Consider the following 23,586-nt stretch of genomic DNA (forward strand, 5'->3'; position numbering starts at 1 on the left):
TTCTGTTCAACATTCTTCCTTTGAGAATTAGTGAAAAAAAAGAAGGAAAGGAAAATGAGTTTTAAATATAAATTCTGGATTTTTTTTTTTTTTTTTTTTTTTTTTTTTTGCAAAATTGAGAATTGGCATGATGTTTTCATCTCGGAATGCATTGATTCTGGAAGTATTACTATAGAATTGATAAGTATAAAACACAGCATCGTATGATGACTAGAGCATCGCATGGCACATAGACCCATCCAGTCACTACACTGAACATCTGAAACTAATGTAACATTAAGGAAAGCAAAAAAATAATTAGAAAATACTTCTCATCTTTGGTGTTCAGTTCATTTCCTGACTCATGACAAGATAGAGTTTTTAAAAATGTTTTATGCAAACTTGACAAAGTTGAGTAGAAGAAGAGACATCTTGTTTTTCCCACTGACTTTCTCTTAGGAAAGAAAATGCCTGTTCCAGACGACTGTGGCAAACTTCTCAGAAATCTTTCTCCAAACATGGATCATAACCCAGTCAGCAAAGGAGTGGGAGTTACAATAATTGGCTTAAATTAATCTACTGGGGTAATGATGGTGTTAGGAAGTTGAACACAATGCCTTCTATAATAACACTCCTTTGAATTAATGTTCTAATTAAATGAGAGAACTAAAATATTCAGAATTATGCCTGGAACACTATCAGGTTTTAGTGCATAGTTAGTATTCTTGAAAGTGTTGTGTGATTCGCAAACTCCTATCCGGTTGATGCCAAATCCTATGTTTAATTTTTGAGAGAAGTTTCTTATTTCTCAGAACCATCGTAAACACCATGATCACATCCAGCCTGTACCCTTCTGGTATTTTTATGTGCTATATCTTCCTAATTCTGGTTGTAAGACTGAGCCATTGAGCAGAAGTGTTACTGTTTTGCCAGAATTCTTTTTCCCTGGCCTCAATGAAGTATACAGTGAGGTTGCCCTCCATTAGTCACCTCGGAACAGCTCTATATTTTCTTTCTTCTTTATCTCATGTATCTAAATCATTATATTATTGGATCATATTATTGGATTAACATTCTGTTCATTTTTCTAATTCAGCATTGTTTTCTCATGTGCCGCCCACATTACTAGGTTCATTTTTCTACGCTAGCTTTGGTTACTTTGTTAGTTTAAAATTTTTTAAGCTTATTTATTCATGGGGGGAGTAGAAGGGGCAGAGAGAGAGGGAGAGAGAATCCCAAGCAGGTTCTGTGCTGTCAGTTCTGACTCTGACACGGGGCTTGAACCCATGATCTGTGAGATCATGACCTGAGCCAAAACCAAGAGTCAGAGGCTTACCTGACTGAGCCATTAAGATGCCCCAATTCCTGTTACTGTAAAATTGTTTACAGCACAATTCAGAGGTGTTTACTAATGTCTACAGGGAAAGGCAGGCTCTGTGATAGCCAGGTATGACCACTGCCTCCCGTACTTACACCGTGTTTAATTCCCTCCTCTTGGATGTAGGCTGGACATAACAAATTGATGATTCTAATGAACAGGCTACAATTGAAGTGATGGAGTGTCCCTTGTGAGATTGGGGTGCATAAGGACAGTGGCAGCCTCCCTGGAACTCTCTCGCTGGCTCTTTGTCAGCACTGCTCATTCTGGGGGAGGTCGGTGGACAGGCTGTAAAAGCAGCATGGTGGAGAAGCACTGATGGCAAGAGACTGAGGCTGAGGTTACACTCGTGTCCGCGGCCACCAGTACAGCCGTCACAGGAGACTGCAGTCACAGTCCATGTGGTCACCTGCAGTCTTCCCAGAAAGCTCGATGCAGATTTAGCCAATCTAGGATTCCTGACCCACAGGAATTGAGCTAATAAGTCTGTCGTTGTTAAGCCACTAAGTTTGGGACAACTTGTTACACAGCAATAGACACTTAATGCATCTGTCCTTGATGTGGAGATTCCCTTGATTTTGCCCTAGCATCTCCATATTTTGAGTCACGTCCTTCCTTTCAACTTCTGCTGTTTCTGCCTGTTGTATTTTCCTTCCTTTTCCCCACGTGGGGCAGGCGGGTGGCTCAATGGGTTGAGCATCTGAGTCTTGATTTTCTCTCAGATCATGATCTCACTGTCCATGAGATGATTGAACCCCTTGTCAGGACCCATGCTGAGAGCATGAGAGCTGCTTCTGTGTCTCTGCCTCTGCTCCTCTCCCCTACTCATGCGCTTTCTCTCTCTTTCTCGAAAGAAAGAAAGAAAGAAAGAAAGAAAGAAAGAAAGAAAGAGAAAAAGGAAGGAAAGAAAGAAAGAAGAAAGAAAGAGAAAGGAAAGAAGGAAGGGAAGAAAGGGAGGGAGAGAGAGGGAGGGAGGAAGAAAAATGAAAAACAAAAAAAGAAAGAAATTGCACATGGAAACCATCTTGTACAACACGACATGATTTCAGCTTTGTGTCTTTCTTGTCCTTGGTCTCTTTCTCCTAATTTCCACGTCACACCCTGCAGTCACCTGTGTCTTCTGTCTGCAAGGTCGCTAATTTGTGGCTGTTAGGTTTCTCTTTCTGATGTGTTTATCTCCTGTATGCAAAACGTTCCATGTATATGAAACTATCACAGACAAGCCATTTCTCTCTGCTTCTCAGTGGTGTCCCCATCTTGCTGAATCTATAAAACTTTCCTCTGTTAGCCTTCATGGGAGTTGCCCACTCCTCTGAAAATCCTTCTCTGGGTTTGCACTGATCCGCATGGGATGATGGATTTTTAAAGAGATTTCATTAAGGAGAGCTTTAAACATGATAGCTTGTTTAACTGATTAAGTCCAATTAGCCAAGTATTCAAACATTACCGCTACCGTTTTGACATCGTTAAAAATTATTACAATTGAGGAACTATCACTCAGAGCTTGGTTCTGTCCTCCACGCAGCCTCCTGCACAAGTCTACAACTTTTTTTCTGACTGGAGTTTCAGTCAGTGCTAACCCTGATTCTGACATAGCCCGTCAAAAAGAATGAAGCTCGACAAATGCGGCTTTAAATCTCCCTCTTCTCCTCTTGCAGTATCTGTACCCCCACAGCTTGGGTCCCCTCTAGATAAAAACAACAGTTCTTAATTCTGGCTCTTCCTTTCTCATTAGGGAAAAGGGATGGTTCACTCATAGTTCTTGTAGGTCAGTGTTCAACGAAACACAATATGTTTATAAAAATAAATCTTAAAAAAATAGAGACTCTTTTTCAATGCCAGCTGTTGATCACGTATAGGAAAACAATGTTATAATATCAATGGAAGAAGTATCATTATAACTTAAATCATCTAAAAGAGATGGAAATAAGATAAACAGTTTCATGAAATATGTGGCCTAAGCGCATCTTGTTGAACATTAGTGATAAGAATATGGGAAATTGGAGGGATGCCTGGGTGGCTCAGTTGGTTGAGCATCCGACTTCGGCTCAGGTCATGATCTCATGGTTCGTGGGTTCAAGCCCTGCGTCAAGCTCTGTGCTGACAACTCAGAGCCTGGAGCCCACTTCGGATTCTGTGTCTCCCCCTCTCTCTCTGCCCTCCCCTACTCATGCTCATGCTCTGTCTCTGTCTCTTGCGCTCAAAAATAAATAAACATTAAAAAAAAAAGAATATGGGAAAGTAGAAGATGACAAGATAAATCAACTACTTAGGTATCTCTATTATAACTGCTATAGATAAAAGTTCATTTCTACGCTTTTCAGAAAAGGCTCACTATGATTAAAACGGGTGTAAAAATTGCTCACATCTCCTCCTGTGAAATCAAACAGATTCTTCCCTAAATCCTCCACTACTTTTGATTGACAAGCTATTTGACCGAATGTGAGATTTCTGTTGTTACAACTAACATGGTTTTTTTCAGCCTTTTACCAAATATGGACTATAAACTTTCCAGTTATTTGAAATCGTTCCATTCCCTCTACTCAAGACAAACCATAACACATTGAGTCAAATATTTTCTAGAAACAATTACGGATGCTGATCCTAGTGTTTTCATTTACATTGAATTTGTCTACAATTGCCTGTACTCATTGTTTAAATCTCACTTTCACACAAAAGTGACTGTATTATATAAAGACATACCAATAGCACAGAGTATTATACGTGTTTTCTCTCTGGAGACTCCCTGAAAGTTGTTACGTTCTCAGTTTGTGGGCAAACCCACTCCCTAAGCTAGGTGACAGTCACGTAATTATGCCATCACAGCGGGGTCCCATGAGGGTCGCCCCTACAGGGGCAACTGCAAAGCACACTTGCTGTCCTTTTGCTTCGGTTCCTGTGACTTCTACTCCAGGAGACCAGCCGCTAAAACTTAAAAGGGAGGATGAATTTCAAATCCTTTCAGGAAAAATGACATTAAAAAAAAAAATTTTTATTCCAGTTAGTTTTCTCCAGATTAAGGAAAAAGGACACCCAGACCTCTCAATGTAAATAAAATAAACGAATCAGATGCATGGAGCAAATTTGATTAAAGTGTTGTAATTTAACACTCAAGTGAAAAGGTATTAAATAGAAGATTTTATATTTCGGTTTAGTAAAGTCAGTTCTGTGTGGAAATATTGAGAGAGAATAACCCTAACGATCATCATGTGACAAAAGTCCTCAATTACCTTGAAGTTAATCTAAACAAATAATGACCTAAATCTGTGAATAATCTACACAGACAATGTATCAATATATTGAGAAAATAATCTATTAGACATAGTTGATAAAATCTGTTTCAAATCTTCCCTGGAGCAAGAAAAAAAAAAATGTAAATAAATGTGTGTTGTCCAAAACTAGTGAAGAGAAGAAACAAATTATTTTTGCCCTGCTCTGATCAGATTATGTCAGGAGTTGTGTGTTGTGTTTGAGATGTCATTATTTTATATAAAGTGTATTGGAGGGGCCATCTGGGTGGCTCAGTCCTTTAAGCATCTGACTTTGGCTCAGGTCATGACCTTGCGGTTCATGAGTTCAAGCCCTGCGTTGGTCTGTGTGCTGACAGCTCGGAGCCTGGAGCCTGCTTCAGATGCTGTGTCTCCCTCTCTCTCCCTGCCCCTCGCCCGCTCACACTGTCTCTGTCTCTCAAAAGTAAATAAATGTGAAAAAAAAAAAAAAAGAAATTAAAATGCATCAGCTTATGGGAGCACATACTGAAGAGTCTGACCAATTTAGAAAAAGTCCAGAAAATCACATTAGTTGAAACATAAAAAGCAGATATTTACAAAAAAGAAGAGAAATATGAATAATATTGCAGCTTTATATTACTGTATTCAGCCCTAGGCATTTGTAGGTCATGTACATGAACAAGTTAAAGTTGAACGTGCCTTTGAGCTGCATGGGTCCACCTACATGTGGATTTTTTTTTTTTTATAAACATGGTACAGTACTATAAATGCATTTTCTCTCCCTTATGATTTTTTAAATGACATTTTTTTCCTCTAACGTTATTGTAAAAATGCAGTATATAATGCATATAACCTACAAAATATGTGTTAACTGTTTATGTCATTGGTAAGGCTTCCAGTCATGGGTCAGATATTAGTAGTTAAATTTTTTTGGGGGGTGGGGGGGGGTGGTCAGAAGTTACAGACAGAATTTTGGCTGAGGAGAGTGGATGGTGGGGACAGTTGGTGTCCCTAAGCCCCCATGTGACTCAAGGGTCAAGCATACTTCATCTTTCTGAGATTTGAAGAAGTTAACCTTTCTTCGTAAGGTGGAGATTCGGTTTCACAAGAACATAGGGGCACCGTGACCTTTTTATATTTGACTGAAATATAGAACTACCTGACTGAGAGCTGGGAGAGGTAGGGTCGCAGGACCCAGTGGATCCTTTCTCAGTCAAGTTCATGTGCAAAATAGGATAAAAGTTAACTCAAAAGTGTTAGGGAGAAAAAGACAAATCTCACAGTAAGAGGTTGAAAAGAGTTTTCAGAAGGAACACGGAAGTCTTTGAGAAGGCATTTAAAGTCTGTTTCTAGGGACACGTACACAGAATGGGAAAGAGAAAAGGGGGTATAAAAAGTGTGGCTAGGAAGGACAAATATGAAAGGATTATGCTCATTGTAATGGAAATGAACTATCGCTAGTTAGAGTCCGGATTTATGAATATTAATTTGGAGGAAAGTAAGATATATAAATGAGAGTTATTAGGGTGTCTTTACAAACAGAAGCAGCTTCATGGTTGTTCACACGTAAGAAGAATGAAAAGCCGAGGGAGAGCCATAAAGAGAAAATGTGGTGATATGAATTCAGTAGAGACATAGCTGGAGGAAGGTAATAAAAAGAGGGCTGTACCCTTAGGAATAATGATGCCCTCCTAACGTGTGGCCATGCTGATTTAACTACCGTATTAATATCACATAATACATAAAGCTACCTGTATATATCTCTTTTAAGCCTAAAGAAAACCCAGAAGGAGGAATTAGCCCATTATGGTCCTATTATTTTCTTTTCTTATTCAGCATATGTGACGTTTTCTGGTAGCTATTGTTTTTAAGTAAGCAGTTCTATTCTGAAATCATACTATGTGGAACTATCATGCCTCTCACCACAAAAGAGCTTGTCATCCACTGCAAGTTATATATTTAAACACACGTTTTTAAGCATATACATAATTGTGTTATCAAAAAGCATCTGATAGCTAACCTAAGTATAATAAAATTGTTATTCCTGAGCTTATAGAAGAATAACCATACCCACCTGGCAGATATCAGGAGCTGGTGTGTGAGAAGTGCTCCCAGTCATGGGGGCTATAATCCCATAGAACATCAAAAAGTAAGCTGTAAAAATATACTCGAGCTTAGTTTGCTGAGTATCCCCATCACCAGAGCCAAACCCGCATCTGAAAAACTAGGACACTAAAGGCAGGGACAGAAAATGGACTTTAAAATGGTTCCGTGATCGCAATACAAATAAGGAGAAACAAATACACCCTAAAAAGTAGAATTATTTGAAAAAAAAAAAAACTTTGCAATATATTTAACACTTAAATCAAACAAATTTAAACATTTAAATCAAATCAAATAATCAGCATTTTAAAGAGAATTGCTAAATTTAAGATTTAGAAGTTTGAGGTTGTAACTCGGATTCAGTTGTAATTAAATGGGGTACTCTCAGGTCCTTTAAGATGTCTTATAATTTCTTATTCTCTATGAATTCAGAGTTTGCAGAGTTTAGAATCTATGATTCTAAAAAATATTTTATGACTCCCGTTTTTTTTTTCCTTTTTATCTAGCAAATATCTGAATGCTTATTTGACAGATGCTAATGTAAATCAGAGGGGTGCAGAGGGGAGCTCATTGTTCACTCACCCACGGTGCTGAGGCAGCTAGTGGGTGATAGGCACAGTGCAGAGAATTCACACTCCAGATCTGCAGGCTAGTTCTGACATCCTGCCCCTGGTTCAGCACTTTACTTCAGATTCAAGCATGAGGAAGGAACATTCAGCATTGGGGAAAAGGAAGGGAGGGAGGGAGGGATGGAAGGAAGGAAGGAATGAACGAACGAACGGACGGACGAACGAATGAACACTTTAAGAGAAAATACCATTCAAAGCCATTAGGATGAGGAAGAAACATTCAGCATTGGAGAGAAGGAAGGAAGGAAAGAAGGAAGGAACACTTAAAGAGAAGATGTCATTCAAAGCCATTAGGATGAAGTCCAGAATTTCCCACAGCTTGTCTAATCATTGGGATTCTTGGGATGTTGGTTGTTCACATGCTGGAGATACCTAGGAGCTGAGACACATCACAAAGGGCAAAAAACCTCACAAAGGGCGAAACAAAGCCCATAGGATCACCGAGTGGGCATTTGATGAAATTGGTATCAGGAGGCCTACAGCTAGAAATCAGAATTCTGGAATGGAAACCATTTGGATTTGTGAGGGGTAAAAGCAAAGAACAAGCTGGGATGGGTGGTCAATGCAGAGAGATCAGTAAGGATCGTGACAAACCATGAGGCCACTTGAACATCAGTCAGGACTCACTTGCTCAGGGCGGTGGTGGTGTTTGGGCATTTCCAGGGAAAAGTAGGTGTGCTGTGACCAACAGGTTCCTGGTTCCTACAGGGCTGAAGGTTAAGGAAGCTAGGAGCCAAACACAACATGTTCTCTAACTGCCACTTATGACTGTAGTCTTTTCAAAATATATTTTGAAGCTATATAAAGTCCATTTGAGTCTGAATCTTTGGGATACTTTCTATCAGTTTTACAGAGATGAAGCTTTTTGATTAGGTCTTAAACAGCTTGTCTTGTGTGCTATTCTGTGCAGGTGCCTGCCCTGTACCGCTTCCTGAGTTAGAGGTGAGATGATGTGTCTTTTCCACTGAAAGCGTTGATGTCAAAAAACAACTCTGACCCCAACCCTCATACCACAAAGTCACCAGAGCACTGTGTTCACGTGAACCTCCATTGCCCCGGACTGGGAAGGGAAGAGAGGACTCCCAGGGTGATAATGTTTCAGTTCATGAACAGTTTGATTGCCTAGAAGAGACACCACTTAGAGAGGGGAATCGTAATTTTTCCCCAGAAAGTAATCATTAACTAATATTCATGTATCTACAGTCAGTAGGGTTCACATCTTGTGCTTTCAAGAGCCTTGTATAAATTCAGATACACAGAAATCTGTAAAAGAATGAAACCTATGTGAGGCTACAGTAAACAAAGGGGAAAACACCCAGAAGCCTTGGTTAAATTTTCATAGTAATGTCCTGGACCTTTCTTGGTTGAGCGTATTTCTCAGGGTGGAAGGTTATTCTTGGAGTGAAGTTTCAAATTCTCGTTTATTACTCTTACTGCTGCAGTCACAACTCAGGACTAATGATGTGCAATACAAAGATACTCAAAAAGGAACATTCGTGGTAGTTGGTTGGAATTAGTGTCGGAGTAATTTAGGGGTACTGTGGAGTGGGAATTTCATTGAGCCCATCATCGACCTCAGCACATTTGAGAAAATGTTTTGGTAGAGGTGACGGGTGTTTTGAAGTGGGATCCTGTGGTATCATACGAGTCTATTAGATGTGCTGGCAAAGCTCAGACTTTATAGAAGTATATAATATATGCATATGCACACATATGTGGGTATGTAGCATTATATATATATATATATATATATATATATATATATATGATACCTGTAATTGATACGTACCCATAATGTGTATATATTACATACTATATTATTCATATATATTTATATGGAAATATATATAATGTGTATAATATTTTATGTATATATTTCTGTACATATGTAAATATTATGTACTTATATTATGATACATACCCAGTACATTAGGTAATGCCCCTAGTGGATTCTACACCAATATTTCATCATCAAACACAGTATTTGTCCAATAAACATTTCAGTTCAGGTTTCTCGAATAAACATGTCTCTTCAGTTCAGGCTTTGGATTTAAACCAATCTTAGTGAAAAATAAAATAAAAACAACTTTGAATTTTTCAGAGCCTTTTAGATTTCAGGAGTACAAATAATTGTTGTTAGACTAGCATCTTCGTGTTTTTATTTACGTATACATTAAGGTATAAATTCATAAGGTATATACTAAACTTGTAAAATCAGAAAAAGGACCACTCTGAGTACTTTATTGCAATATGGTTCATATTTTTCTAGAGGCTATAATAGAAAACTCGAGTACTTTCTACAGGAGCCTTTCCTATCACCTGCTGTGGAGCCTGGGCTAATTTCACCAGCCCTGAGTGCCCGCTTCCTTTTCTGAGACAGACAGGCACTGAATCATTCAGGCCAATTCACTTAATCCACATTATACTGTTTCTTTCATTCCTTGTGACCTCACCAGAAACCAAAAACAATACGTCGGTCCTTCCTCTTTGTCACTTGTGACTGTGGACCTACAGTACTTCTTTTCCTGAATCTGGAAATAATAACAGAGCCTTGGAAAAGAGCAAACCTATTACCAACTGGATTAAGAGCATTGTGTGTTTCCCATTTAAGCTCTGATACACTGCGACGAAAAGTAGGATTAGTTCAGTGGGAGAGCCAGCCCAATTTGTGGTAAATGTATGTAATACTCAGAAAAACATGTTTTGTAATATAATAAAAGTTCAGAACATCATAGGGCATATGTGCATTTACATCGATTATTGTTTAATAATCTAAAGACAGTTTCTCCAATCCACTTTTACCCTTTGTTGTCAATTTCCAATTATCTCAAGGATTCTCTTGCCACTTTCTCAAATAGCAGATCAACCTCAATTTGTCATTTACAATAACTAGAAGTCAAACTTTATTATAGTTCTCTTTATCATTTTATAATTTATCTTTTTAAAATATTTTGAGCATTCTTAATATTTTAAGTTTTTTATTTATTTTACTTTATTTTTTTGAGAGAGAGAGTGAGAGCAGGGTAAGGGCAGAAAGAGGGAGAGGGGGAATCCCAAGCAGGCTCCATGCTGTCAACACAGAGCCCGATGACGGGCTGGAACCTACAACCTGTGAGATCATGACCAGAGCAGAGATCAGGAGTCAGACACTCAACCGACTGAGCCACCGGGGCACCCCTGTCTTCCTCAAGTTTCTATCATTTTACCATAAGATCATTTTTCATGGAGGATACATAAGTTACTAATCACATTTTATTATATATCACCTTCGAGGGCTTTTGCCTTTCCTTTTCCCCTGCTTTGATCATCCCACTCCCTGGTGTTAAAGCTTTCTGCATTCGGCTTCTAAGACCATGTATTCTGATTGCTGTTTGGTAGAAATCAACATTTTTGTATTTCGTCTGACACGCTCTTGTTTCCGCCATTTCTTTGACCTTTTCGGATGTTTTTGAATATTATTTTCCTGGAATCTAAATGTAGGCATTTACTTGTAATTTGCCAAATCCTCAGGGAGCATATATGACTTAGTTTTACACTTTTAACGATTAGTAACCGAAACTTCAGCATTTTAATTTGATGGGATGGTGTTGGAGCCTTTCTCTTTGATTTTATCTTTCTTTTTTCCTACACTGGCTGCCTCCTTACTGAAGTTCTCACTTTGTCCATGCCATGTTCTCCCATCCCTGAGAGCATCTTCATGAATATTCTTGTGGATGCTCTATCAAGTAATTCCCTGACGTCCATTTCCTTAAGGTCTGTTTCTGGAGTTTTATCTTGCTTTTTTCTTTGGCACATATTCTTCTGTGTGTTCGTTTCCCTTGACTCTGTGTTGGTTTTGTGAGTTAGAGAAAATGGCCCACCACCTGCCCCACTCCTCACAGAGGACTCCCAAATAGACGATAAAGCCTGTGGTTCAGCCCGGCCCTCGCTTTTGATGGCTTCTCAAATCCGCAGTGTTGTCAACACTTGGTTCTCAGTGGCTCCCTGTGGTGGAGGGTGGCCCAGGACCTGTCAGAGTCCCAAAGGGAAGGGCCCAGGTCAGCACCTAGTTACAGGATGACTGACAGCCAGACCCTGAGGCAGCAGCTCTAAAGTGTACCATTGACCTGGCCTGGGGGCTGGGTGTGTCTGCCCCCTCCTTCTGTGCAGAGCCCTGGGAAGGGTAGTAGATTAAGAATGTTTTCTTTGCTTGGCGCACTCCTGTGGGACCCGCGAGCTCAAGCCCCACTGGCTACCAGAGGCAATCGACGGGTGCACCCCCTGCCTGGTGCCAGATGTGCACACAAGCCCCGGTCCTGGGAGATACTGGTGATTTTGATTGGGCTACAGGGAGAATAGGACAAGGTATCTGCTGGCTTCAGGCTTCCAGCTTCCACCTCCCCAGGGAAGACTGCAGTTTGTCCTAGATGCATTCAGAATTAGAACCCTAATCCTTGGCTGCAGCTTCAGGATGAGCACACAGGCCTCCTGCGGGGAAGGGCTGGGAGGAGGGCAGTTTTGTGCCCTCTGCTGTGCTGAGCCCCACCTGGAGAGCCAGCCAGGAACTGTTCCTTTCTTTAGTCTTGTGGGGCTGTGGGCAAGAGCCCCGTTTGCTCTCAGACCTAGATGTTTAGGTGGTGGAAGCCTTGAATATCGGGGTGCTCGATGTTGGGTCCAGACTGTCCCCTCCTTGGGGAGAAGCTGGGAGTCTCGAGTTCCCCACCCTATTTCGTGTTGCTGTGCCAGGGGCAGAGATTACAGAGAGAATGTGTCTCCGCCTTCCCTCCTCTCCCCTTGGGGGTAATTACTTAGTCCCCTGATGAGTAGGAGTCCCTCAGCTAGTCTCAGGATTTCCTTCAGAAGGAGCTGTTCCCCGTGTCCTGTAGAGCAAGTCCGTCCCTGGCAGGAGATGAGTTCAGGAGCCTGCAGTGTCGTCATCCTGGACCAGAACCTGCCCCTTCCGTGTTGTATTTATGACAAATGTGTCAGATTCAGGGTTGCTAGTCTACTGAGAAGTTTTGCTTGCACATACGTTATGAAATAGACATTGTCATATATAGTAAATATATTCATAGGAAGAATATTTATTCCTCACACCTTGATGAGGTTTGAAAAGTGTTGGGGTCCAGAGCTGATGGCCAAGAAAGAATTCTTGAAGACATCTTTGGTGCAAAAAGGAGGTTTTATTAAAGCATGGGGACAGGGCCCATAGGCAGGAAGAGTTGCCCAGGGATTGTGAGGAGAGATTGATTACGTACTTGAAACTTGGGGGAGGTAAAGTCAAGGGGATTTTTCATATGCTAAAGAAGACTCCCAGAATCTTGAAGCCCTGGCCATTGTGAACTAAAGTTGTTTCTCCCTCCAGCAGAGCATTAACATTGAGACCATGGGAGTTGCTGGATGAATGTCACACTCTGCCTGTGCCAAGAATTTGTCAATGGGCTGCAGGTCATAAGGGGATATAATTTTATCTGCCATTTCCTCCACCTTTGTTTCCCACATCAGCTGCACAAATAGATTATTTATGTAAATGCTGCTAAGAAGACTAATTACATTTGATCAACAATAAATTGGTAGATATTATTAAAAACTGTTGAAATCATTTTATGCCCTATGAATTGCATTTCATTTTTAAGCGTTTAATTTCTTTTTGTTTGAAAATTGGTAAATTTTGAAAATTTAGAGAATTTACAAATTTGTATCTAATTGGCTTAGAATTTCTGGGATCATTTCTCTAAATTCTTTCTTAGTATTTGATGCCTCTCCTAATCCTAACATTTATTTTATCCTACCATAGACCGTGTCATGATGTGCCCTACAGAATCGTCATGGGACCGTTTAGTAATTGTGGATATCAAAGGGTATTTATTAACTGAGGAAAAAAAAAACACAAGTCAAGCTCAGCCACATTATAAATATTTGATAAATATTAGAGATCCAAACATGCGTGAATCAAGCCTCCTGCTTTTGAGGAACTTACACTTAACTTTGCTTTCACCCCAATCTAATATGATGTGGGAGGAGTGTGACTTTACATGAAAACCTATGCACCCAGGATCAAAGCAAGAATTAGAAAACTGGCTTACTTTTAGTATTATATGTATGGCCAGTGAATCAGAAGATCCTGCTGATGCAGTATCAATGTCTTTTCTTATTTTCTTTTGTTTTGGAAAGTGGCCAACTGGGAAAGGGCGGAATGACCTAGAGATTTAAGTGATGACTTAGGAGGTGCAACAGAGGGTACCATCCAAGAGACTTGGAAAGAGTTTGGGGGAGATTGAAAACAACTTTGTAGATGAGATAATTAAGCCATCATTTCTTGCAAGGGCTTGACTCAAACAGCTCAGATCCCAGGGCTCAAAAGTAAGCAGAAGTCATAGCAGGATCTTTGTGAGGGTTTAATGGCTTGTGGAAAACCAAAGCGGACAGCAAGTCAGCAAGGGCAGCTTTTCTCATTTCAAAAAGAAGATAAAATTTACTAAGCTTCACTACACATTTCGCTGAGCATTATCTTAAAAACAACAAAGCCAACATTAACATACATATTAATAAGCAAAGGAAAAATGTGTAATTTCTTCAAAAGTAAATCGCCCAACTTGGCGTTCTTTTTTTTTTTTTTTTTTTTTTATTTTTTAGAGAGCAGCAAATTAGGATACTTAGGATACTAAAAGAGTTTATGCTCTGGCCACATCCATGTCCTGTGGATCGTTAAAATAGTTTTATATCGCACTTTCTCACTGGAATATATTTCACTTGGCTAACTCCTAATAAAGCTGCAGCGCTCAGCTTCAATGTTGCCTTTCCCACAAAACCTCCTCGTACCCCCTTGTCTGAGTCAGTCCTGGTGTGTCAGTTTTACGGCACATTTCTGAAGACTGAGAGAACGCATGTATGTGAAGTTTGTGGGATCATGCAGGCACACAATGAGCACTGAAAACGTGTCAGTGTTGTCACCAGGGTCAGTGTCGCATCACATCAAGCGTATGGGGTTCAGAATCACACGGTGGCATGTTCCGATCATGACGGCCAAGGGTCAGTAGTCTCTCACTTGAGCAGATTTCTCGAAAGTTCCGCACGTGAGTTTTCTCGCCTGTGAAGGTGTGAGAGGAATTATACCTAATTCTGTGAGGCGTAACGTGGAAGCCGACATGTTTGCAGGTGTGCAGTAACCATTTTCGTTCACACACACCCTTCTGTTAGCTTCTCTACCATGTGCTTAAATGGTTCCATTCCCTGCAGGGGAGTAACAATTAATACGGTTTTAGTATGCTACATACTGAGGAGTGGAAGTGCGGATGTCCTCCAGTATACTCTGTGGGGTGCAGTGTTACAAACACCTTGAGTATTCAATTTGTCTCCCGGTAAATTGCAATCTGTTCCTCAGATTCTAACTAGAGGGTATGAGCTTACAGCCAGGGTGGCTCTGAGTGTAGTGAGACAGTGCAACTAAACTACAAAAGGAAAACCGGTTTTAATGACAAAGAGAAGGTAAGATATTAATAAAAGAAGTCAATATAATTCTAGGTGAAAAATGAAAATATAAGGCAATTAAAATACATATTCAGTCTATGATGCGCGTGTGAAATAATACGTTAAGGTCACGTACTATTGCAAGACTCTTAGCAAGACTAATGGGAAGCCTTTGCTCTCATCTTTCACTACGAACGGGCGTCGCTTAGATTAAAAGGCACGGAAGAAGGCAAACAAATCGATTCAGGTTTCACCGTTCAGAATCAGGAAGTTCACACAAGGCCTTCACATTTTTAACACATTCGGGAAGGATCAGAGTAGGGAGCAGTGAGTCCCATCGTGAAAGCGTATGTCAGTGACAACACTTTTTAGGAATGGTCACTAGTTTGAAGTTGAGACCGTGAGTTCTCAGAAAAAAAAAAAAAACTTACAGAAATTGCCTTTCAAGCTTTGATGTGGAGTCGGGAACATAACATGTGATCCCTAAAACGAAGTGACAGGTAGTATGTGTGTACCCAGAGCACTGTGTAGCTTGGGTGTCATAACATATCATAACATATGAATGTTGTGTGACATCCACATCTACTCGGATAGCTTTTAGTTTTTAAAGTAAAATTAATTTTTTAAGGGACACCTGGGTGGCTCAGTCGGCTAAGCATCCAACTTTGGCTCAGGTCATGATGTCACAATTGATGAGTTCGAGCCCCGCGTCGGGCTCTGTGCTGACAGCTCGGAGCCTGGAGACTGCTTCAGATTCTCTGTCTCCCTCTCTCTCTGCCTCTCCCCGCTTGTACTCTGGCTCTCTCAAAAATAAACATTAAAAAAATATTTTTTTAAACTTTTGTTTTATTCATGTGTTCATTCATTCATTCATTCGTTCATCCATTCATCCATTCATCCATTCCTGAATTGGGAGTCCATTTGGGCAGGGATCACTTACCAGACCTGTTACCTGAAACGATTAGTATCTCTGCAGGGCAAGGCTTTGTGTAATAATTGGATACCGGTGGAAGAAAGTGGTGCCAAGGTTGATTCATTAGCAGTGATGACATATCCTTCCTTGCCCTGCTCCTCTTTCCTTGCAACCCCTATTTAAAACATACACACACACACACACACACACACACACACACACACACACACACAACTACACTGTTAGAAAGCAAATGATAAGCAACAGTTATGTATTTTGAATAGGAATTTGAGTGTGGCATCATAGCCTGGTTAATCCTTTTAGTCCTGCTACCTCAATGATCCTACCCCTGCAAAACCTTCCAGAAGTTTAGAAGAATTAGGTCCTAATGTAGATGAGGTGCACAGCTCTCTAAAGTCAGAGCAGAAAGATTCTTACATTAATCTCTTACTCCTTTATCAAAGATTTATCAAACCCTGAGGAATCTGAAATTGTACAGACCAGAAACACACGCAAACACATGTTTACGTATTTTAAATAGATGATCTTGCAAACTTATTTTTCTATTTGACTGCCACACATTTTTCCACATTAGAGTACTGTAACAGCAAATGTTAATAACATTTACCACATTCTGGATTTAATTATACTGAAGCTCTATTTTACAGTATGTCAGCCTGAGGTGGTGGTGATTTTGGTCGTGCAGCAAACGGCATCGACAGCAAGGAAGTTAGAGAAAAACACATTTTAGCATTTTCAGGCATTACTAGATTTTCTCTGGTGTTAGCAACATGCAATAAAATTAAATAATTAGTATAAGGATACAAAGTTGTATAGAACTATTTTAGAAAGTACATTATGTGCTTGATTATTTATGTAAATATTAATCAGCCTCTCCCCAGTTACCAAATACATTTCAGGTAAATGTTTTGCAGTCGGATAAAATTCCCATGTTGTAAATTCCTTATCTGCTACTTGGGCACTGGAAGCAGTTAAAAGGTAATACTGAGGAAGTTAATTATTTCAGGTCAAATCCCAGTCATTTTGACTTCAAAACATATTGTGTTGGGGCACCTGGGTGGCTCAGTCCATTAAGTGTTGGACTTTGGCTCAGGTCATGATGTCACAGTTTGTGAGTTCGAGCCCTGTGTCAGGCTGTGTGCTGACAGCTCAGAGCCTAGAGCCTGCTTTGGATTCTGTGTCTCCTTCTCTCTGTGTCCCTGCCCCACATGTGCTGTCTCTCTGTCTCAAAAATAAACATTTAAAAAAAATATTGTGTAGGGGGGTGTGGGTGGCTCTGTCATCGGCTCAGTCATGATCTCACGGTCCATGAGTTCAAGCCTCATGTCAGGCTCTGTGCTGACAGCTCAGAGCCTGGAGCCTGCTTTGGATTCTGTGTCTCCCCCTCTGTCTGACTCTCCCCCATCATGCTCTGTCTCTTTCTGTCTCTCAAAAAGAAATGTTAAAAAAGTAAAAATAAACTATTGTGTATTGAAGACAGTAACATGATCGCTGTGCTGTCTCGGGTTTCTTGTGGTTTATGTCACACCCTTTACCTCCAGTATCACCCATGCCGTGTCCCCCTAAATGTAAACTTGAGCGGAGCACGGGTCTGTCTACTCAGCGTGGCATTCTGGACAGCCGTGGGAGAATTCTTTCGAGACTTCTTCAAGAATGTTAGCACAGTAGATGATAAACACTCTCATAAGGCCCTGTCCTTACACTAAGCACTTACACACAGGACTTTGACCACAGGGTGTGATGTAGCAGTTAGTGCCAATGGCACTTGGGCTCCATTTCACAAAGGCAGCCAGCCTTTTGGGTGGACCTCATATGAAGTGTTCCGGTTCCTAAGTTGACTCAACCTAGGCTTGGGGAGCAAGCTCTAGGACATGCTTGTCCCTTTAGATTTCAGTGTCCCCCTGCCCTCCTAGCCCGAGTCCTTAGTGGGCATGAACAGCCAGACCATACCAGTGAGTCCTCCGTGTCCTCCACATATTTCGTGGTGATATGGAAATAACTACTCCACTTTGTGCCTACTATTTTCTTTAAATGAGTTAAACATCATTTAAAATTACAAAATTAAGGACACCTGGGTGGCTCAGTCAGGTAAGCATTGGAGGACTTTTCGCTCAGGTCATGATCCCCCTGGTTCATGGGTTTGAGCCCCACATCGGACTCTGTGCTGACAGCTCAGAACCTGGAACCTGTTCTGAATCCGTGTCTCCCTCTCTCTCTGTCTCTCTCTCTCCCTTCCCTCCCTTGCTCATGCTCTGTCTCTCTCTTAAAAAGTAAAATAAAAACATAAAAAAAAAATTAAAATTAACAAAATATGCATTCAGGGGTAATGGAGCACACTGAAAAAAAAATTATCTTTCCTAAAAAGTTTGGCTCATAGAATCCTTTATTTATTTATTTTTTATTTTTTAATGTACTTATTTTTCAGAGAAAGAGACAGAGGCAGAGACAGAATGTAAGAGGGGGAGAGGCCAAGAGAGGGAGACACAGGATTTGAAGCAGGCTCCAGGCTCCGAACTGTCAGCACAGAGCCCAATGTGGGGCTCGAACTCAAGAACCATGGAATCATGACCTGAGCCGAAGTCAGACGCTTAAGTGACTGAACCACCCAGGTGCCCCAAAGAATCCTTTAAAAAAAATCCCTCATTCAATGTGATTTTATATTAAACATATAAATCTTTATCCAAACACATTTTTAAATTAAAAACATAATAGAAGCAAAAATTAAAAACATAATAGAAGCAAAAAATATAAAAGAGAACAATAATAACTTAACCCTACCCTTAATCTTGCTCTTTGAGGCTAAAACTAAGATAATTACCATGATACATTTAAAGTTGGCTGAATTTTTTTATATGATTATTTTAACCCAATTTCCTGGAATATATGGAATGCCTAAAATGTTAGTCATCAGGCTCATTGTGCAAGTTCATTAGAAAGCTCTCGCAAAATGTATAAAATTTGCGGAGTATTTTAATAACACTGATGATGTAAAATTGAACTTTGTTTCTAAACTTCTTAATATTCATGGTATTATCAGTGACTGCTGGATGCGGATAATTATTCCTCAAAAAAAAAAAAAAAGCCTAAGGAAGTCCTTCTCTGGTCACAGGTGGCCTTCTATCAGAGGGAAAGTCAGGGAAAGAGATGTGTAGGGCAGCAGGAAGGCCCATGTCTGAATTTCTCCTAAAAGACTCAAGAGCATAAGTCAAACTATCTATCATCTATCTATCTATCTATCTATCTATCTATCTATCTATCTATCTATCTATCTATATCACGGCTCCAGTATTTAAGAGATGGTGTTCCAATATATATCAGGGCTCCAGTTCATAAGAGATGTGTTCTTGAGTTCCATGATGTCCCCAAACTGTGTCCTAAAGTCTTGACTTCAACAAAGACTGTTTGTTATCTCTCCCATCGTCCCCCACTTGCACACACACACTCCTCTCTCCCTCTCTCTGTCTCTCTCTGTCTCTCTGTCCATAATTAAGATTTCTGTAGAGTTTGTCTCTCCGTCCATAAAGTTAAGATTTCTGCAGTATTACTGTGGTTTTCCAAGTCATATCACTAACATATCACATCTTCTCTAACTTAGTTCATTGTATGTGTGTGCCAGATGGAACTGGCTGTTTGGATGTCATTATGTCCCATGCGTCAGCCCTTCTCAGTGACAAGTGGTTGAATATATAGAGTTATTTTTACTTCTTTTGAATTGTGCTTTTCTTACCTCAGCAGAGTAACCCTGAAGTATGTGTGAAAGGTCACAGCAGCCATACTCTATTATATGATGAGAAAACAGGCTGGATTCTGTGCGAGAACTGTGTTCTTATTTTCTCAAATAGTCACAAGGCAAACCGTTAGCATTATCTCTGTGTTCTTTATCACTTTATGCATATTTCCAAACTGGAGACTCATCACCCAGACCCCCATCTTCAGAGTCTGTGTGCATCAGGGAACATTTCTGAACCTCGAGTCCCTTCTTGACTAGTTTTACTACATTCACTGAAGCAAGCTTGTTTAATAAGTTTTGTCATGTCAACAGTCCTCAAAATATCTCACCGCAACTCACTTTATGTGACAGAAATGATAAAATCTGACGATTGAATAAAAGTAAAGCGTGGGTATATAGGAAAGCCTAGCAACTTTGAGAGTCTCCAGTCTGTGAGCAAAACCTTCCATTTGAATTCTCTCTGTCTCTCGGGACATAGAGAGAAACATTAAGCCAGTAAAAGGGTAAGGCAAGATCAAGTGTCAGCCTGTCGGATGCCTGTAAATCACAATTAAGTTGTTTTCTAATTATAGAGACATTCTTTGGCATTCAGTTCCAGCTCCAGCATGTCAGGAAGAAGTGCGAATCTTCTGACCCCGAGGTCTGGCCGCATTAGACTTGCCTGATTGTTAAGCTTCCGTGTTCATAGAAGGTGTACCTGTTTGCCTCAAATGCCTCTGCCTTGAAGCAGGATGCCAGACGTTCCCCTGCCAATCTTCCAACCAGCAGGGCACGGCCCTATCTGTGCCACTCTCCTTAGGAGTCCCCAAAGCCAGGTGATACAGAAACAATGAGAGGAGTGTTTTACTTAGACTTCAGGAAAGGGCTTTCTGGAAGTTGACTGAGGGGATAGACTCCACTATTATAATTCACAAACTGTTTGAAATAGATGTTGGATTTTTCTGACACTCTAATGATGATAAAAACTTGTTGTGGGCTTTTTAAGCTATATTATCCATGTTCCTCTTTCCAGTCATCAACTTTCATTACGATTACGTATCATAACACTTCATTTCCCCTAATACGGTCTGACCTCTTTCTTTGGTAACGTCAAACCTTATTTACTCCAGAATTTCTGGATACCAATTTCTTGCTCTAAAATAGTTAAAATGGTCTACATTCTCTGCTCTTGTTCTGTACCATGAAGAGTAAAAGAGTTTAATTTATCCAAAAGATGTTTGAAACAGTCTGTTCTGTTTCAAAGAGCTTTGTTCAGATGAGAAGATGGAATGTAAAATAAAGTTTAATTTTACTGATTATACACAAACATAAACAAGAGATTCTTTGATGTTATTATATACAGTGGGTGAAGGAGGGACACCTGTGGCTCAGCCAGTTAAGCATCCCACCTCGGCTCAGATCATGATCTCACAGTTCGTGGGTTCGAGCCCTGCGTCGGGCTTTGTGCTGATGGCTCAGAGCCTGGAGCCTGCTTCAGATTCTGTGTCTCCCTCTCTCTCTGCCCTTCCCCTGCTCCCACTCTGTCTCTCTCTGCCTCTCAGAAATAAATGAAAATGTTTAAAAAAATTAAAAATTATACATTGGGTGAAGGACTGTAAGCAGGTTCACCACAGTAAAGTCCACACGTTTTTCAAGATTAATTCAACGTTTACATGGTTGTAACACTCACATTCCTAATCTGTGCCTCCATCACAAATCCAGAAAGAGGTATGTTAACAAAATTCTGTAACGTATTCTTTAAAACTAGAACCTTTGATAAGTCCTTATGGGACCTAATGGCAAAATTTTCTCCTGGGGTTTGAACCTTAATGCATTAGCAAAAACTCACTGTTATAAGAAATGGGAATAGAGGGCCAGTCACAAAATACTAAGCATGAGTTACTAGAACCACAGAAAATGTCAGAAGGGGACCTGAAGGAAAGGTACAGTCTTAAGGAAAAGGGTACTCATGATTTAAAGAATATGCCTCAATAGAGAGAAACTATAAGAGTCTAAGGACTCTTCCAATTAAATAATTCTCATATGTTCATTCTCTCTATTTCTCTGTGTCTTTCTGTTTCTGACTGTCTCCCACCTGTCGCTGTCTCCTTCTCTCTCTGACACACACCCACATCCACACGTACCTACACAGTATTTCTCTTTACCTTTTCTGCTGTCTTACATATTTGAAATCATGAAGAAAGGTCATCAATTTTGTGGTAACATAAGAGACAAAGTCCAAGTTCCTTGGTATAATTCAAGCTCTTCGCCTGTGACATGATTTATTCCCATTATTCTAACCCTCTTCTCCCTGTGGTAAAAATAAGGTATGTTTGGTAAAAATGAGGTTGAGTAACACGGAGCTAACATACTGTCCTATTCAAAATAAACTGGTTTAGATCAGAAAATTATCAGTCTAGATATCTTTATAGGCATATGTGCATGTAGAAAAAGGGATAGATAGAAGATTGATTGGTTAAGTAAAATGACAAATGTAGTTATGAAAATGGATTATAATATGCATGTGTAGTTAATTAAAATATTAAATATGTATTTTCATTTAAGAAAAGAAAATTTAAGTGGAAATCAAAGCAGTTGAAGAAATTCAGATAATTTTTTAAAGATTCAATTAAGATTAATGAGGAGTTTGCAAAAATATTATTAAGTTAAAGCCATTGTTTTATAATGCATAATATTTAATTGTGTAATTTAATATTATACCATATAGATTGACTACTTAATATGAAAATTTGAGAAGATAGCCAATTATTATCTCTCCCAATTTTATGAATCACATAATTTTTTTAATCTTATAACAGTTTGCAATAATAATTACATTCAGTTTTTCAATGAGTTCTCAGTGTTTGTTTTTATTTGTACTAAATTTTCTCTTCATGCTCTTTAAACATGGTTCTTTCCATGATGCCTGATTTCACCATTTTCTTTAATTTTTAATGGGTTCAATGTATGTGTGTGTTTGTAAAAGACTCATGGTAGTTGTATTAGTAATTTTTTTCATATTTAAGAATGTTTCCATTGTTTTTGTTTTCTTTCTACATAAACAGTGTCTTGGCCAGGTATATCTTCAGGGCATAATTTCTGTTCTTTAGAAATCTGGGACATTGTCTGCTGACTTCTTGTTTTCTTTGTCACTTTGGAAAATTCTCAAGCTGCCTAAAATTTCACTGTTTTTAGGGGATTTGATTTTTTGGCTTGGATAACTGAAGAAAAATTATTCTTCATTTTTGATGTTTCGTATCTTAACGTGAATATATCATGTACTTTTTCTAGAAGATAATTTTTCAACTTTTTCTACAATATACTTTGTTCTTTCAGACCTCATATTCTGCTCTTTATTCTTTAAAAAAAAAAATCCCTGAAATACTCTGAACATCTTTTTGACCCATTTTTAAGAGTTACTAATTTTTGTTGTTGTTGTTTGTTTTTGAGAGAGATAGAGAGAATGAGAATGAGTGGGAGAGGGGCAGAGAGAGGGAGACAGAGGATCCTAATGAGGCTTTGTGCTGTCAGCACAGAGCCCAATGTGGTGGTCAGACTCACGAACCATGAGATCGTGACCTGAGCCAAAGTCCAGTGTTCAACCGACTGAGCCACCCAGGTGCCCTGAGAGTTATTTTTAAATAAGTTCTTTATTTTATTATTATTTTTGTTTGTTTGTTTGAGTATAGTTGACCTGTGATGTTACATTGGTTTCAGATGTACAACATAGTAACTCAACATCTCTGTCCCTATGCTGTCCGTACACAGGTTTATCTACTGTCTATCAGCACACAGCACTATTACAGGCTCGTTGACTGTAGTCCCTGGGCTGTGCCTTTCATCCCTGGGACTTAGTCATCCCACAACTGTAAGCCTGTACCTCCCTCTCCCCTTTACCCATTTTCCCCATTCCTGTACCCTTCTTGCGTCTGGCAACCATCAGTTTATTCTCTGTGTATAAGTCTGATTCTGCTTTTTATTTGTTGACCTATTTTCATTTATTTTAGATTTCACATATAAGTAAAATCATGTGGTACCTGTCTTTGTCAGGCTGACTCATTCCATGTAGTTTAGGCCCATCAGTGTTGCCACAAATGGCAAAAGCCCATCCCTTTTTTGTGGCTCTGTAATATGTGTAGTGCTTCTCCTGTCTCTGTCTCTGTGTGTCTCTCCCC

General features: G+C 39.7%; 1 protein-coding gene across 17 annotated transcripts in view; it reads left to right on the forward strand.

Annotated features, from left to right (window-relative positions):
* The window catches only part of PCDH15 (protocadherin related 15), a 1,259,847-nt gene that overhangs the window by 254,374 nt on the left and 981,887 nt on the right, over positions 1 to 23,586 (forward strand). The gene's annotated exons all lie outside the window — the stretch shown is intronic.

Source organism: Herpailurus yagouaroundi, unplaced genomic scaffold (assembly GCF_014898765.1).
Source record: "Herpailurus yagouaroundi ecotype Mexico unplaced genomic scaffold, PumYag 211, whole genome shotgun sequence".
Taxonomy (NCBI): Eukaryota; Metazoa; Chordata; class Mammalia; order Carnivora; family Felidae; genus Herpailurus; species Herpailurus yagouaroundi.